General features: G+C 39.7%; 1 protein-coding gene across 1 annotated transcript in view; it reads left to right on the top strand.

Moving 5' to 3' along the window:
- The window catches only part of THSD7B (thrombospondin type 1 domain containing 7B), a 444,053-nt gene that overhangs the window by 45,379 nt on the left and 381,236 nt on the right, over positions 1-17,438 (top strand). Inside the window, exon 2 of the mRNA XM_082763038.1 lies at positions 3,905-3,979. The gene's annotated coding sequence lies outside the window, so the exon portion shown is untranslated. The remainder of the gene's footprint in view (positions 1-3,904; positions 3,980-17,438) is intronic.

Genomic DNA, 17,438 nt, shown 5'->3' with positions numbered 1-17,438 from the left:
TGTTTTTGTGCACATTTTTAATCTGCTGATATATATTTTGATATATGACACTTTTAATGGATCACCGATGGATAATCTTGTACTAGTACTGATTTACCCGACTGCAAGCCATACCAGTGTTTGTGTGACAAGCTAAGGCAAAAGTCATTCAAATCTCTTTCAGCTGGCAGAATGAAGAAAATTCATGCATATCCTTACTGTTCAGACCTTGAGAACTATTAATTGCCTTAAGTGTAAGCTTAGGAACAGAGCAGAACACTTAATCTTCTAACAGGTCTAAATCTTATTTACCATTCAGTTACAAGCTTTTTAATAAAAAAAATCCCTTTCAAGAGAAGGTTTTAATCTTCCAGTTCTCAACCCCTAACCAGATTCCTGGTTAGGTTAAATCTGATCCAATAACCTAATTGTTAAGCAGCTTATGATTCCTGTCAGACTCTCTAGTAGTTGTGTGTTGTATATAGCATGTATATAGCATTTGCAACTAGGTTTGTGGTGCTGTGTACAGGTGACCTGCACAAGAATCTCCTTGATGTAATAGCCATATTCCCACACATTTTTTCTGGGAGATGCTTTTTAAGCACTGGAGAGCTATGTGCAGAGCAACTGAGTAAACCAGGGGAATTGTTTCCTAGATAAATTACATAATTGAGTAAAGTACTTCTTTATAGGCCAACAGTTTCCTTCACAAATTAGTTCATCTTTGAACTAGTTCATCTTTTTAACTTTGCACAACAAGTTAAATACTGCTGTTAGGAAGACGTGGCATGGCACCGGATAGTTTTCTGTATCAAAGCATGCAATGAGACAGCCAAGGTGCAATTATCAGCGACGTTTTGAGCTCATGCGAGTTCAAACAACCTCCAGTGTATTCATATGAAATACCTCTGCAGGAAGATCAGTAGAGGCCAGGCTTCTCCAGAGGGTGCAAGGTAATTGTGTAACGCTTTGGAGCTCCTCTAGCCATCCTGACATTTCACATTGCTGTGCTGGAGAAGAACCCCGGAGCTCCCACAGGTTGCTCTGGCTTTGGGTGACGGCAGGGACAGTCCTGTCCCATCGGAGACCCAGGGACAGCCTTTGTGCAGGGTGGATTGCCTCCTGGCTGGATGTGAGGAGACCTTGCTGTGTCTGCCCTGCATCCGAGGGTCATTCAAAACCAAGCCGGGGCAGTCTGGTCTTCTGAAATGTATGGTAACAATGCTTTGCTTTCTTCTCTAAACAATGCTTGTTGCAGTTGAGATGCACAGTAACCACCCTCTTTGAAAACAAACGTGGAGCATTTTCCTGCCTATCTCGGTGTGATAACTAAAGCAAGCAATTTTATTTTATTTTATTTTATGTAAATATATGTATATTTTTTATATTCGTCGTGCAGAAGCCGAACACAACTCTTGCTTCCAACCCAAGGGCCCAGGCGAGGCCCCTGAGGCAGCGCCGAGGCGTTGGGCGGCCGCCGCCAGGGGGCAGCCTGCGCCCCGCTGACAGACCGAGGGCGGCCGGGCCCGGCCCGCTTTCGGCCCGGTTCGGCCCGGCCCGGCCTTGTAGGGCCCTGGAGGGGAGCGAGACGCTGTGGCAGGGCTGTGAGGAAAGCTAGGTGTGATGCTAGAGCTGAAAGAAAACGAGTAAAAGGAAAACGAGCTGCTGCCTCCTGTTTGACCTCGTGTATTAACAGATAGCACAGAAATGTCAAAGCAAAAAGCCCCATAAAAGTCTCTAAAAGCACTAAGTGCTGCCTTTGAACTGTTATCCCGTGTCTGTGTGGCTATAATTTTATACAGCTAAGAGCGACTTTCACTAAATAAGCAGAGGGAGGTAAATAAAGCCAGAGGAACAGGAACTATTCTAAGAAAAAATTACACCCTTGTAATAAGGAGAGCACTTATTTGCAGTGGGGTGTTCTGGCCAGAACCAGCTTCCCAGGTGACGTTCTCCTGCTCCTGGGTTTTGCTTCCCACCAGCAATGCCACTGCCACCTGCAGGATCCCTCAGGTGGGGAGGATGCTGGCGTGGCCACCTCTAGTGCAGCTCCTGCTGTAGCACAGAGCAGCGAGAAGAGGTCAATCTTGCTGTTGTGCATGAAAACAGCAGCCGATCAAGCTGTCCATCTGTGAGATGCTTTAGGAGAAAAGGAATCCTGCGACAAGCTCAGTGAAAACAGCAAAGGAAGTTGGTGACTTTGCCATTCAGGAAGGTGCCAAGGGATGACCTTCTATGAAAATGCTTTATGATATCCCTTAGGTGTGTTTTGTCTGATCTTTAGTGTATTGAGTAACACTTTGTAGAGGATACAGCTTTAAAAGCAGCTAGAAAACATACATGCTGATGTGGTTTCTGTAACTGGAAGACTAAAATCCTATACAGGATTCAGAGATGCACTATTCAGCAGGGATAGAGCAGCCTTAATATATTTGGTGAAAATTCAGATCCAGATTAGGGTTAGGAGATTTGGGGGAGATCATAAAGGCTGTGGTTTGACATGAATGAATATGGTGTCCTTACAAGACTTTGTTCCTCAGTGTTACGAGTCTTGGGATGCTAGGGGGTCCAGGCAAAGGACATGCTTCTATTTATACCTGAAAACCACCTTTCCCATTTGGGATCCAACCTAGAACTTAAATCTGAGGGATGAATTTGGATGCAAGACCTCTTAATTTCCCAGTAGTTTACATGGAAGACTTTTATTATTATTATTAATTGTTTTTATTTTTTTTCCTTCTGTTGCCTATCACTAACATTTATACATCGCTCTGTTGACTGTGAGTATGTAAGTGAAGTTTGCAGTAGGTAATTACATTGAAAGTAAGTGACTTGTAAGTGTTGCATGGAGTTTAAATATTAGGATTTAATCATAAGATGTTCAACAAACAAGAAGGTAAATTTAAAAATGTTCAGTATCAAAATAATTCAGTATCACCACCTGTATGGAGTGCTGATAAGACAAAGAACATTTTCCTGTGTTCATGACCATAGGGACTCAACAAAGAAACCACACATCTCTGGTAGTGTAGAAGCCAACCCAGAAGCCAGATGGAAAGGCAGGGAGGAGGTCTGTAAACTGCTAGATGACAAAGCTGTCTTGTCGTAATCATCACCATAATCTTTTCTAAAAATATAAGACTGGTCATGGCTAAATACCATCAAAAGCTATATGGTCTCAAACAGGGATTCTTGGCAGTGCTCAGCTGTAGCATTTCAGCTACTGTAGTTACTAGCTGCACCCTTAGAAGTCAGTGTGATGCTTAGAGCTGAATTCATGGAAGGTTGAGGTAACACCTGAAAATCTTCATTCTAGTCATCAAATCTGGATGTAATTAAAAATTGTATGATTAATCTTGGATAAGGGTATAGCTCTATAATTTGCAGTACTAGTAGGTCTTTTTATTAAAAGATAAGGGGGATCCCTCTTCCAGACTACAGAGCAAGGATTTTTTTTTTTGGTAATCTCTTCCATCTCTGATGGCACTAATTCTGACTGTTTTTGCCTATCCAGTTTGATTTTTTTTTTTCCAGTTCTTACAGGGATTATTTTTTTCTGTAAAAAAGAATAGAGATTTACCAGGTCTGCTGAGTTTAGATGGAAGATACAGACAGCTATTGCTTAGATTGGTGAAGGAGTCTTTCAAAGAAGCCTTTGAAAATAACACGTTCTGGACAGGGAGTTCCGATGTGCAAAATGGGAGAATGTCATACTTTTATATATAAATAAATAAATAAATACATATATATATATATATTTTTTTTTTTTTGGCATGGGGAAAAGAAAGTGTAGAGGTTACGATAAATGCATTTTGTTTTAGGCCTTTGTGCAAGTGGGAAGACTGTCCTGACAAGTGAGTTTTATGGGAAGTGAACAAAGCACACCTCAAGTAACGAACGGTACCTTGTCCACTTCCTTTTGTAGGCATGTGGCTGTAGAGTCAGAAAGCTGTCCTGCCTTCTGAAGAATAGCAAGCCTTACCCATCACCTCGCAAATCTGTAAGTAGGTCACTTATCCTAAATCTGTTATACCTACTCTAATTGCTCCATAACAAGCACTTACATTTTTGTGGCAAGTTCTCTGATGGTGGTAGGTGATCAATGTTCTTTCTGTGTTCACCCTGGCAGGCTGGTACTGCTGAGCTTGTCACCTAATGAAGCACTACACAGCACCATTCCCTCCCATCTGTGGTATTTCCATGTTGTAACTGTCAGTCTCTCCGGTGGGCTGGGGAAAGGAAACCACAGCTCCTTTCGTCTCAGGCTTCCTCTCAGTGGGCTGGAGGGCTGAGTGTTCCCTTTGTAGCCATAAAATGTGGTTGGATTGGGAGTAGGAGGATATTACAGAGAAATCAAGAAGCATCTGCTTTTGCTTGCATTTAGTGCTGGTGTTGGTGGAATAACCTCATTTGCTTAGGAAGAGTCAACATACCTGCTTGTGAATCCTTTTTCCTCTCAGTGGAACTGAAAGAACAGCCAGGGACCAACTGAAGTAAAGTTGAATTTGACAAAAAATAGGAAAAATATCTGTTATTTATATTCATTGCCTTAAATGATGAACAATAGCACAGCACTAAAACTATGAATGATACAAGTAACTCAGTGATTCATATCTAAAGCCACAGAATCTTGACACAGGAAGAAGTCGTATACTGACATTACCCCAGTGCAGAAAGGTAATTCCATACAGTTGGCGCGTATTATCTAAAATGCTGTTAAAATCCTTGACTTTGAAAATACTAGAGACCTACATTTTTAAGTGTCCCTGGATGACTTGAAGGTAATGCTGTGGATATGAAGTGAAATTTTCCTCTAATGGATTTAAGCCCATTGCACAGTGCATGAAGACTTGAAGAAATTTTTTTTTTGGACTCTGACAGACATAATATAAGTACTTTTAGGCTTAGACGTAAGTATTAATAATAAAGATGAATGAATATCTTCCTTTTACTTTTCTGTAATTTATATATAAAAGAGAAATTTTGCAATCTTTTTGTGTAATCAACCGGAATCTTTGATTTCCTAGATAAAAAACACAAGAGTAATTCCTGAGACCTTTTCTGTTTCTTTTAAGAGGTTTTATATGCAATTAATTAACTGTAAATATGGAATCTTAGTATCAAAATAAAGAACCTAAAGATAGAGGGTAACTTTTTTTTTTTTTTTTTTTGTAATAAAATGGGAGTTATTTGAGAATATGAGTTAATTCAAATGTGAATATCAGTTGAACTGATTCGATAAGGGAGTGATTTTTGATATCTTGGGTTTGCAGATCAGATACATTGCTCTCCTGATGCTTTCCTATGCAGTGCAGACTCAGGGAGACATGCATTTTCTCAAGTGCTCTGTATAGATTAATTTTTAGACCTGCATATAAGCTCTTTCATTAAAAAAAAAAAATAGTTTCAGTATTAAAACAATTTTATTTTCTTCATCCTTGGTTGTTATTGGGTACATTATTTTGAGAATCACCAATTACTTCAGTAAGTTGGAAAACAAGGTCTGGAAATACTGGTAAGAATGTATGGCAAACATTCATGCTTATTGCAGATATATTTCATACTGGAGGGAGAAATACAAATAAAGTAAAACAACACACTAAGGGTTACCTCCTGGGATTTCTTGAACAGAAAGGAAATGATACCCAACAGAGGGTGTTTGAGCTTGTTAATGAGCAGATATAACTGGCAATCTTCCATAACTTGCTCTTAAATCATATCATTATATAAGTAAAACTTAATTTCTGATCTGACTTTGATGAGCTGATAGTGAAATATGCACAAAAGTAAGCAGTTCATGCTGCACCATTTATTAAGCTTATTTAATGGTTATTTATGTTAGTATGTCAGAAATGTGTGGTGCTGGTGAAAAGAGAATACATGGACAAATGGAAAGACAAAGTAGTACTTTAGAAGTTGTGTTATTTGTTCCTGCTCATTACCTCGTTGTTTGGATGCCCATTGTTGATGACCTGATGTAAGAAATTGCAAATGACACTTTTTGGCAATGCATTTATATTATTTTCTACACATATATTTACAAAAGTTTCCCAATTTTGTCATGTGTGTTTGCCAAAAGTATTGGTATTTTTTCACAGTATAAACCAAAGATTTGATTTAGTTTTCTGAGTTCAAATTGTGCTGCATTTTGTTTAATTTCTTTTTATACCTGGAGAGCTCAGAAGATCCAGATATTATGAAAACATTTGTCTAAGTCTTAATCTTTTTATTTGATCCAGAGTGCTTCATGTGAAAAGCACAGCCCAAGGACTTTTCAGAAGAACAAAAAAACACAGTGGATAATTTCAACAGTCACGTTACACAAAATCAAATTTTGATGTCATGATTCTTCATGAATCAAAATATGTATATGTAGAAATTTATTATTTCATATTCCTTTCTGACCAGTCAGCCATACTGGTATCACTTCCTCTGATTTGGTATTCAGCTTTGCTTTTACATTTTACAAGGGTTGCTGTTTGCTTTCTCATTCAGAAAAGAGCTTGGTATCATGAACTGTGTGAGAAGAGATTACTTCCTCTGGTTAAAATGTGTGCCTCCTGGAAGTAGAGTGTTGCCAAGTAAAGAGTCTGACTATTCAGAGGTGGCTCCTCAAGATGCCTGCACTAACATGAAGCCATCACAGGAGATACAGGCAGTGTTAAAGCAAAACTGCTCTAGGCTTCACCTGCAATTGGCTCCTGGATAATATTGTTAGATTTTTTTTTCTTGTGTTTTATTTATTGTAGCAGGAATAATTTTCCAAGGACTTGAATATATTCCCTTTGTAGAGAAAACTGCACCCAAAGATCTCTGTATTTCGGCAACGTTAAATATTGACTACTCAACTCATTGCTTGGAGAGATGTAAGGAAGGTGGTGCCAAAGGTTATGCTGAAAGATGTTCAGAGATTGTACTAGTGAGGCAGCTAACCTGAGACGCTCTTTGGCAGGCCTCGAGCTCTTACGAGAGCTTAGCAGGAATGCCAGTTCCTCAGCAATGTGAAAAACAGGTACAAGATGTTTCAAGTTAAATATAAAAACTGTAGTGAGTACTTACTTGATTCGCTGAAAATTGGTTGAAAGTAACTTACCAAAGTCATGTAAGGACTCTACTGTGCAGCTAGGATCAGAACCCTGGCTGGCTTTATTTCAGTCTTGAAACTTATTTACAAAGTCAAATTACCCTTTTGGAATAGGATCTTGATAGGGAACCACGATTCTTCAAGCACTTACTCAAGGAATTATGTTAAAAATATCTTTGTGTCTGTGTATTTCTCAACCATCTCTGTGTCTGGTGACAGACATAGTTAGTAAAGTTCTCGGTGACTTCTCATCCATGAAACTGTTGTAGAAGAGTATAAAGATTTTACTTTTATATTTTTCTTCAGAAGGTAGACTATTTTGTTAAATTGCACTGCAAAGGGCTATCAGTGTCAAATTAAAATGGCTTTAATTTGTTTGTGACCAAAATAAATTGAAAAATGCAGACTATGTGGATGATCGTTAGAAAAAAATATTCTGTGACACCTTAAAGGATTTTTGGATTGCCCAGAGCTCATGCATCTACAGATGGAAAATGTTTAAGAGATATTGAGAAGGTCTCAGGAGACTAATATGAGAGAAATATCAGTAATGCTTAACAAACATCACAAGGAACAGTGGGTTCTCAGGAACATGGTATGCTTTACACAGGCTAGTAATATTTAACTTTTATGATTATATATCTGAATTCCAGATGGGCTGAGCTTCTGTGGATCTGAAATATTAAATACCCTGAAAACAAATACAGCATCTTACAACTTTGGGCTTAGAAAAGCTGTTTTCAAAAACCCTTTAACAGGTAAGAAGGCTGTCATGCTGAGCCACCCAGACATAGCAGTCAGCAGAGCCCTCATACCAGCTGACATGCCGAATGTGCCACGTGTATTAAAAGTGCTTAGCACCAGCTACCAACAGTCCTTGAGTCTAAAATTCATGTGTCGTACTGATTAAGTGTGTGTACCAAACACATACAGACACACGAGCTTCTGTAGGGAAATTATTGCACTCCACCACTGCAGTTGCAATTACAGGCTCTTACACCTACATATTGCTTTTCAGCAGTGGAGAAATGCCCAAATGTGAACAAAACTGCTTCTGTGCAAGGGCATTACTCTCATACTGTGTTCATTTCTAAACTGATACAGATCAGTATATGAAATGCACAGGCATGTTCAGTGATAGAGAGTAAGAGAAAATTTCCTGGTATCTTTGCATCTAAGATGGATGAATTCTCTGTCGTTCTCTCTTTTTTTTTTTTTTTCTCCACAAGATGTTCTGACATAAAGGCTGGATCATTTGCGCATAGCAGCACAAATGCCGTTATCATGTTGATTGAGGTAAAGGGCAGAAGTGGTGGTCATAGGGATGCAGAAGAGGAGAAAAATCCTTTACTGCAAAAGTAAAGCTTAAATCAATTTAAATGAAAAAACCTTTTACTGTCCAGGGAGGGAAGGACTCTCACAAAATCGGAGAAGGAACATTGAACTTGATACTAAAGAGCAACATAGGAGAAAAAACGTGATGGGAGAGAGAATAAATCAGAGCAAAAGTGAAAAACGCCCCGGAGAAAATCTAGCTAGAGCAGAAGAGAGACATGAAAAGCAAATCGACTCCTTTGTTTCACACTTAGCAAAGCCTGTGTGGATGGCTGCATCAGTGTCAGGCTTGAAGCTTTGAAAAAACAACAACCTTGAGCCACACGGGTCGGAAGCCATCCGAGCTCAGCTTCAACCCTTCTCTGCTGACACATGTCCTTGGTTTTATCTGGGCTGCTACAGCCTCTTCTTTTCTGGCCTTATGGACCCTCTATGGTCCATACCAAAGAGCTCCTTTTTTACATTTTTCTTTCTCACACTCCTCTTGCCACCTGTTTCACTGGCCCTGATGATTCCTTTTACATCTACTCAGTCCTACTGCACTGCTCTTGTTCTCCCCGTTAAGCGCCTTATATGTGATCTTTCTCTCTGCATTTATCTTTATCTTTCTTTCACTTTACCAGGGTCTTGTGTTCCTTTAGCACCTCTTTTCTATGAGCTGCATTCGTCCTGTTCTGCCCTTCTCTTCACACCCTCTGTGTGCCAGACTTAATGACCCTTTCCTTAAGTCCTTTGTATTTTGGGTGACTCTTTATAAAGCACTTTGCCTCCCTTTGCTTCGGCTTTCACAATGCTATGAGATTACCAAGTGCTGATAATACCGCTGACTGCCTTTGTGATATGTTTTGAAATCTGTTGGCGAACGCTATGTGTGAAAGGTAAATATTATTGCTATTTAAATAAGTTAGTGCTAAGAATAAGGTGGGCTGTGCATATCTCTTTCAGAGTTTTAATGCAAAATACTCTTTGATCTTCCTTTGCCCACAGTAGACAAGTATGTGCATGCTATGTATCAATTGCCTACTGCAACCTAAGCTCCTGCTCAAATTTATTGATAATGCACAATGTGTGCATATTTTCAAGGTTATATCATTGCCCTTAAAATCTAGTGCCATATTTTGAGGGGGGATTATAAACTGCACTTGTGGCTGCCTTCCTACCTGAGGTACCGGCATAGGTGAGTGAGGAGGGGCTGCTGCAGAAACTTGTGTTGCTGGCCTGATGAATACACAGAAGTACATTGTTAAGTGCCAGATATACTTCCTACTCTTGCTAACTAAAAAATATGGTCATGGCTTTTCTTGAAATTTTCCCTCAAGAATCATTTATCTCTATGTTGAGAATAAGCATGAGCAATTTTCCCCAGAAGGTGAAGTTCAAAGCTGCTATTTCTGAAAACAGAGGCTTAGAAAGAAAATGCCACATCAGTTTTGACTCTGGCATCTCATCAACACTTCCAGATCTATTTTAACTTACCCTTTTGTAAAACAAACAATACATGTGAGAACAGAGCTGGTGTATATTTATCCTTCCTTTAAAAGGAAGATTGTATTGAAGTTATTTTAGAGGGCTTTTTGGTTTTACATGAGTTATGAGTTGTAATTATGAACTTAGTGGAGACTTCACAAATGTTTACCCTGGTAAGCTGTTATTGCCAATTTCCCAGTTAAGTGAGAAAGAATAATCTGATGTTTCAGATACTGAAGTACAAGATCTTCTGAAAAGTACATGAAATACTTGTGTGTTTTCATAAGCATTGAGTGTTTCTGAGCCTGCTAAGGCCAAGCATTATGCATCTATATTGTGCAGGAGGAGGTCTGGTTAGAAAATCTCCCGAGGTCCTTCCTAGAACCAGATTAAATTCTTTATTGTATGCTCATAAGCAGTCTGTTGGACCAGTCATATGTTCATTGCTATTATTGTGTGTATATATATAATATATATATAAAATTTTTTTTTTGCTTGTTTGGCTTTATTTTCTTAAATTCATTTAATACTATCTTATTTTTACAAGAAGCTATTGTTTTCAAAGCTTGTAGGGATTTTTGACAGAACCGATCACTTATGATCCTGATGTCTCCCATGATCTGAACCTGCTCATTCCCACATTTTGTAACAAGTCTGTTGGTAGGAGTAGTCTAGAGCTTAAGCTGAATGTCATACATACTGAAACACCTCAGTATCTTGAGATGGTCTCATTTCATTAGACATTATTTCATCTCTTTTTCAATGCTATTTTTTTTTTTTCACAATCGCCCGATGTATAAAACTTAAAAGGTCTGCAGACACTAGAAGATGAAAAGGAGAGTGATTCATCTTAGCACCGATCCGGACTGGAGACTGAACAATAGATTTCGCAACTGTCGCTGCCGAGTGGAGTTCCTTGCCTGCTCCTGCACATTGAGCCTCCAGTCCCCCATGAGGAATAGCTGACTGCCACTTCTGCCTGGGGATGTTTCGTTCCGAGCCCCACAGAAAAGCATCTAAAGCCACCTCTACACTAGGAAGCAAAGAACTTGGAGCTAAATGAGCTTTATGACTCATATTTGTTGTTCCAGTGTAGCCTTAATACGGAGATAAGAATATTTCTGGACATTTTTAATGAGCGTTTAGGAAGAGGAGAGCTTGGGTGGCTGCTGGCTTGGTCTGCAAGGTGCTTGGCTCTTCCCAGACCTGAACTGCACGGCTCACACAAGTGTGAACTCAGACCTTCTGTTAGGGCGGAGAGGGTACTTCAGCTGCCTTCTGCTGAAACATTCCTGAGTTTGATGATGAAGTAAGCGACGCAGATGATGGGCATATGTGATCTGGCAAGGGGGCTCTGCACTTAGATGGTAAGGCAGATACTGGAAAAATGGCTGTGCTTTCTTATGATAGTTACTAGGTTGCTCATACTATCTCTAATCTACCATTCTCTGAGATAGTTGCTATCTACCATTTCTCTTGAGGAAGAATCATACAATTTTCTCTCTTCTGGACTGTAGGCAGTTAGTCTGCTTCATCTCAGACCCTGCAGTTCTGCGCTATCAAAGAACAATGGCAACACGGTTTCTTTAAAGCAGTGTTCACTTAACAAAAGCATCTTTACAGCAAGCGATGACATACACGGCTTGCTTTAGGCTTTTCCTTTAGCCTTGCTGTTCCCTGAACCTGTGGAAGATACAGCTTCTTTGGCAACTCTCCTGGAATCCCTCCTCTGGCAACAAGCTGACCTGCATGCCCTCTTCCTATGGGAAGTCCCTCTCAACGTGCTGTTCTGTGGCTTCGTACTGCTGCCTTGGGCAGATCAAGTTGTGGAAATGGAAATGGGCTCCTTGGTTGTGACCCCCCTCCCTGTCATCTTCCAAGCATGCCCTGGACACTACTCTGTTGCATTCTTGTGTACTCTGCCTCCTACTACAAAGTAGTCTCACAGGAGATTGTAGCACTCCACCACAGGTAGTAATTTACCTCCTAAAAGCGTGCCACTAAATAGGAATTTTGTGAACTCATCATTCTAGTTATTCCTTATGTGCACCAGCTGGTCCGAGATAGGAGGTCAGGTAGAGGGTCAGGGGGGTCAGGAGGTAGGGGGTCTGTGTTGGGGCCCAGGTGTGATCCCCGTGAGTGTTAAGTGTCAGTAGTTCATCAGCTTTTGTTGCTTGCTAATATGTGTAAATACCGTTTTATTCTGTAATCATTTCTGCAAACAATCATTTCACTTCATTAACAGGAGAGATACGTGTACCCAGGTGATGGAATTTTCTAACTTTTTATACTGAATTACATCTTGGGAAATGGAGAAAACTTGCTCCAAAGTGGAGATAAGAAAAAATCATCCACTGAATTGATACCATCTTCGTCTAAGGATGGTAACTGCATAGGCAGAGGTGTCCAGATTCATTTCTTGTATATCCAGTAGAGTTAATCTAAGAATAACATTCTTTTGGATCAGTGTGGTGTTCATGGTAGAAAATAGCTAGGAAAGAAGAGAGTTATTTTTATTAGTAGCAGGACCGAGCAGAGAAGTACCTGAGCAGAAGAGATAGAAATGTCTGTTTGCTTTTGATAAGAGGTAAATCACTTTATTTGAAACATTTTCCATGCAATAAGTCACTATTGTTTTCTTAAGCTATTTCTTGTATGTGTGGACTCCAGTCCTACTGTGCTATACACTATCCAAATATAAAAAAGAGTAAAAGCCAGCCTCAAATAGTTGAAAATCTAAGTGAAAGGCAAACATAAAGATAAAGCAAATAGATAAAGGGAAGAAGGGAAGATGTAGGGAGTACAAATGGTTTGAGTGAGTGAAACTCAGCTTCGTGGCTACTACCTAAAAGAAATGTAGTGATCATGCTGGTATGGAGTTTTATGAAACATTTAGATAAAACTGTTATCAAAGAATGAATCAAAATAGTTCCTGTAAAGGAAAAAGCTATCTTCGCATCCTATTAGAATTCTTTCATTACTTGAAGAGAGGAAATCTCTTAACTACAATAGTAAATACAGTTTGTGTGGATAAAACCACTATAGAAAAAGAAGAAAGTTGTCTTGTGGATTAAGGAGTCCTAAGAAGGTAAGAAATAAGGGCTCGAGGAAGAGATTAATAGCTGAGTAATGTAAAGACCCATACTTGTGAAAATTATCTGGAAAGGGAATAAGTAGTACTTTATTTTTTGTTGGTGAGGTGAAATTGCATGGGGCTTGTTAGCTATGAGGAGATACAAAGAAAGCAGAAGGATCAAGCGGTGATAGAGCATTCAGTAATAAATGACAGGTGAGCTTCAGGGTAGACAGCTGATGGTAACTGATTCTGAAGGGACAATTGGAACTAATCATACTACCTGATAGATTCTAAATTAGCTGTAACAACTCTGAGAAAAATACTTGATCATTGCAGGGACCAGCACAGTGGAGGCTGCAATGCAGTGCAGTCTAGAAAGAAATTGAGATGTTAGATTGTATTAAGACAAAACGAGTATCATTACAGAAATTTATGGTACACCGTTGCCTGTATTAAAGTGTTCAATCTCAGTCATTCCATCTCAAAAGGCATATGAAATAATGGAAAAGGTCCTAAAGAGAGCAACTAAACTGATGAAGAAATACAAAAACAATTCCCAGAGAAGTAAACATGAGGATATTTAAGATGGTGTTAGGAGGAAATTAATATGGGGCAACATAATAGATGGATGATAGTGTGGTGAGTCTTCCCCTTTTATCTGCAATAAAATAGAGTGAAAGGGATGTTTCCGTTTACTTACGTGCAGCTAAAAGGCAGCAGACTCAAAAAAAAATGATAAAAGCAAACACTCTGAACACTGCTGAACTAAGCCAATGTTTTCATTCTTAACACTTTGCTGCAAGAAAGATTCCTTGCAATGATTTTCAGAGCTGGCTGCTTCCCAGTGGCTGCTGCTCTTACTGGCTTGGGGCTTTGCAGGGGCTCTGGGCACTCTCAGGGCAGGCGGTCACCCCAGAGCCACTGCTGGCCACTCCAGGAGCTATTTCAGATCCTGTCTTTCAGGACCAGACCTCCAACTGTACCCTCTCCAGCTGCTGGTGGTGACTGAATGAGCCCTGAGCTTTCTTCTGGATGCAGCGCTCTGTGTGCAGGTGACCAAACAGCACGCGGTACTGTCCAGCTTTCCAGCATCCTACATCCGAAGAATTCAAATTACAGCTCCGTCCTAGCTGTAGGTCCCTATGTGTCGTATCATGTAGCCTGTCATGATCACTTTAGCAAGTTAATTACCTTTCATTGTGCTGAGCACTCTCATTATCTAGCTTCATTATCAGTGCCATCTGTTTAGTTAATACTTTATCTGGACAAGCTTTGGTCTATGTTCCCTTCAGAATTGTGCCACTGATATTTTGTGTACTTTTTAAATGGGCAGACGGATGAGAACAAAGTGATCACAATATCTAGAATCCATCATCCACTCCCTCAAACCTGTCATTGCTTCAATCACACAACAAGGGCCTAAATGCAATAATTTCCCTTTTTAGGTCTGTGTAGCATCGTTTAGCCTAAAAAAGTGACTTAAGGGTAACTAGGTATTTTCTGAAGTTCACCTAAAATAACTGGAAGATTCAACCCTTTAATGTAGATTCAAAGATAAACACTCATACTGATCTTTTTGTTAGTAATTGATTCTAATCTATATTTTCTTAGATTTTCCTGTTCAGAACAAGCAAGCTTTTAAATGAAGTTTTAAAAATAACACTGTGAGGACAAGGGCAGCAGGTAGGATTGGAAGGACTCTAAGAGATCCCTCAGCCCACTCAAGACAGGATTAATTGTGCCCAGTCATTCCTGACTAACCCTTGTCTAATTATCCTTAAATACTCCTGGCTGCAAGTTAAAGGTATTCCCAGAGTGGGTAGGAAGCAGAGCAACTTCCTGCAAAGCTTCTTTGTTATTCGAAGACTGTTATGTGTCCTTAGGTCTTGGCTAAGTTAGACAAACCCAGTTCTCCCAATGTTTCCTCACAGAATCTGTTTTCTAAACCTTTGATCATCCTTGCTGCTTGCAGCTGTTCAGCTGGCTCTCATCTTTCTTGATGTTTGGTGGATTAAAGCCTATCTACAGTGCTCCAGCCTCAGGCTGCAGTGTGCTGAGGGCTACTTCATGTGTCCTGTATGTGACATCTTCATCACACCCTCCAGTACCAAGGCAGTTTTGTTAGAAAATAAAGTACTGACTCGGGTTCTGTATTTAATTCTTTAGGTGCCACATCTTTTTCCTAACTCATTGTTCTGTAATTAGTTGTATCCCACCTTGTATTTGTGCAGCTGATGATTTCTGCATAAATGCAGTATATTGCACTTGTCTTCAGTGAATTGTAATCTTATTTATTACAGTTTCTTCAATTTGTCTAGATACATTTTGGATTTTAGTGCTGTCCTCCCCAGTCGTTGTGCATCTTTCCAGCTTGATGCTATCTGCAAATTTAATTACTGTGTATTTTATTTCATCATTAAAGTCATTCATAAAAATACTGAATAGCACTGAGCCCTTGCAGGAACTTTACTCAATACATCATTTTTTCTCTTGGCAGTAAACCAAGAGCTTTGCTGAAATTTTTGTAGTAGTTTTAGAATAACTTCATCGAGATTGTATTTCCGTAGCTCATTTTGATTGTGTCAAAAGCTTTTCTGAGTTTAATCTAAAACTATTCCTCACCTAAAAAGCCTGTTAACTTGTACTAGAAAGAAGTTAGGCTGGCTTTTAAAAAACATGTTCTTTTATAGGTGTTTATTATTTTTATTTGTTGAGGAGCCAACCTAGCTTCAAATAGCCTGGGTTCTCCTCATCCTCCCCTCTAGAGACGGGCACTATGTTTGTGTTTTCCAGTGGTTAGACGCTTGCCTGCCACTCTGATTTCAAATGTAAATCACTAAAGGATCTAGGTTTGAACCAAAACAGCACAAAACATTTCTTTTACTTGGTTTCTTTCCCTGGACTAATGCTTTCTACTAACTACTAATGTACTCAGAAGGTATGTTCATGTTGCTGTTTCCTTGAGCATTTATAGTTGCACTTTGGCTTTTGTGTTTTGCTTCTACGTGCCTGCAGCAGCATCAATATATTAAATAGGATGTAACTGGATTTTATTTCTGGTCATAGAATCATAAAATCATAGAATGGTTTGGGTCGCAAGGGACCTTAAAGATCATTAAACTCCAGCCTCCTGCCATGTACACACTGGAAACTAACTCCATTTAGAAAAGACTGCATAATTTCTCCTCCTGTTCTGCCACTCCTACAAATTCCCTGGCTTTCATGCTCGAAGACATAAACTCAGCTGTAAGAGAATTGATTCTGTTGGTAATCATTTCTTTTTTTTGTTTCAAATTTGTTTAATCTTTCTGAATTGGCAAGTAATTGGTGATAACTAGAAACAAAGGAGCTGGTGTGTATACACATCAGAAAATAAGGCATAATTTGTTGCAACAGTGGTGATTAAACACGAGCTGTCAGCATATTCTTGTTTACTACAGTTAACTCTGCATTAACGATATTAATAGCTTCTATTACACAGAGCGAGCTGCTTTACAGCCCCTACTGGGTGGTGACACGTAGCCTCCAGCTGGGGCAGGTAACAAGCAAATAACATGGAGTGTACTAGTTAACTTGGGGAAAATGGCTGCAAAAACTCATGCCATTAAAAGAAACGGAAAATTTTCTTACGGTTTCAGCCCAAAGACGAAACAAACATTTCAGGTGTGGAGCAGCCAGGTTGTGGGGTTACGTGGGTAGAGGATCAGTGGGAATTTCACATTGGTGACAGCAGAAGAAGGTACCTACTGTCTGTAACACAGGTATGAACTTCTTTTAATGTTCCTCTCCATCAACATTTAGGTGGCCTGTCTGCAGCACAGAAATGTGTCTGTGACTTAAAAGTCATCTCTTAATGAAACCACTTCAGGAAGGCGGGCCCTTACAAAAGGCATGATTATCCCAACTGTGAACCTGTTCCTGATGAGTTTGTTTACTTGTTTGCATTCACTTCCTATGGTATTTTGGTGGCAATAATATCTGCTATTAAGAAATAATAGCTGATTTTCTCTGTGATAATTTACATAAGAAGTTAGGTGAGAAAAATAGTATTGCCCAGTGATCTGTGTATCATCTTCATCTGTGCATCTCATCATCGTTCATTCACTGGATGTTCTGAGTGTGTAATACCAAGAAAATGCAGCTGAATTGCGGGTAGTGCACCTGAAAGATGGGGTCTGGCTGGCAAATCCCTGCCCACAAGAATGGTTGAGTTTGTTCTGTGGAGCAGAAGCTGCTCATGGAGTCTGTGCGCTGTAACTTGGACCAAGTCCATGCTTTCTCTCCTGAAAGGTCACTAAAGAGCCATTAAAGAGCAGCAACTTTCAGCGCCGTGTCAGAAGTAGTTTGCCAGCCACAAGGCAGCACTTCACAAAGTTTTAAATTCAGCCTGCTACATCAGGAGCAGCGTAATAAGCTCGAGTAGTCGCACAGGACACAAACTATCCACTTGGATAGCACTTAATGTATGCTTTGTCATCCCCGAAACTCCACAGTGTT

Source organism: Aythya marila (genome assembly GCF_965140915.1).
Source record: "Aythya marila genome assembly, chromosome: 6".
NCBI lineage: Eukaryota > Metazoa > Chordata > Aves > Anseriformes > Anatidae > Aythya > Aythya marila.
This window is presented reverse-complemented; position numbering and strand designations above follow the sequence as displayed.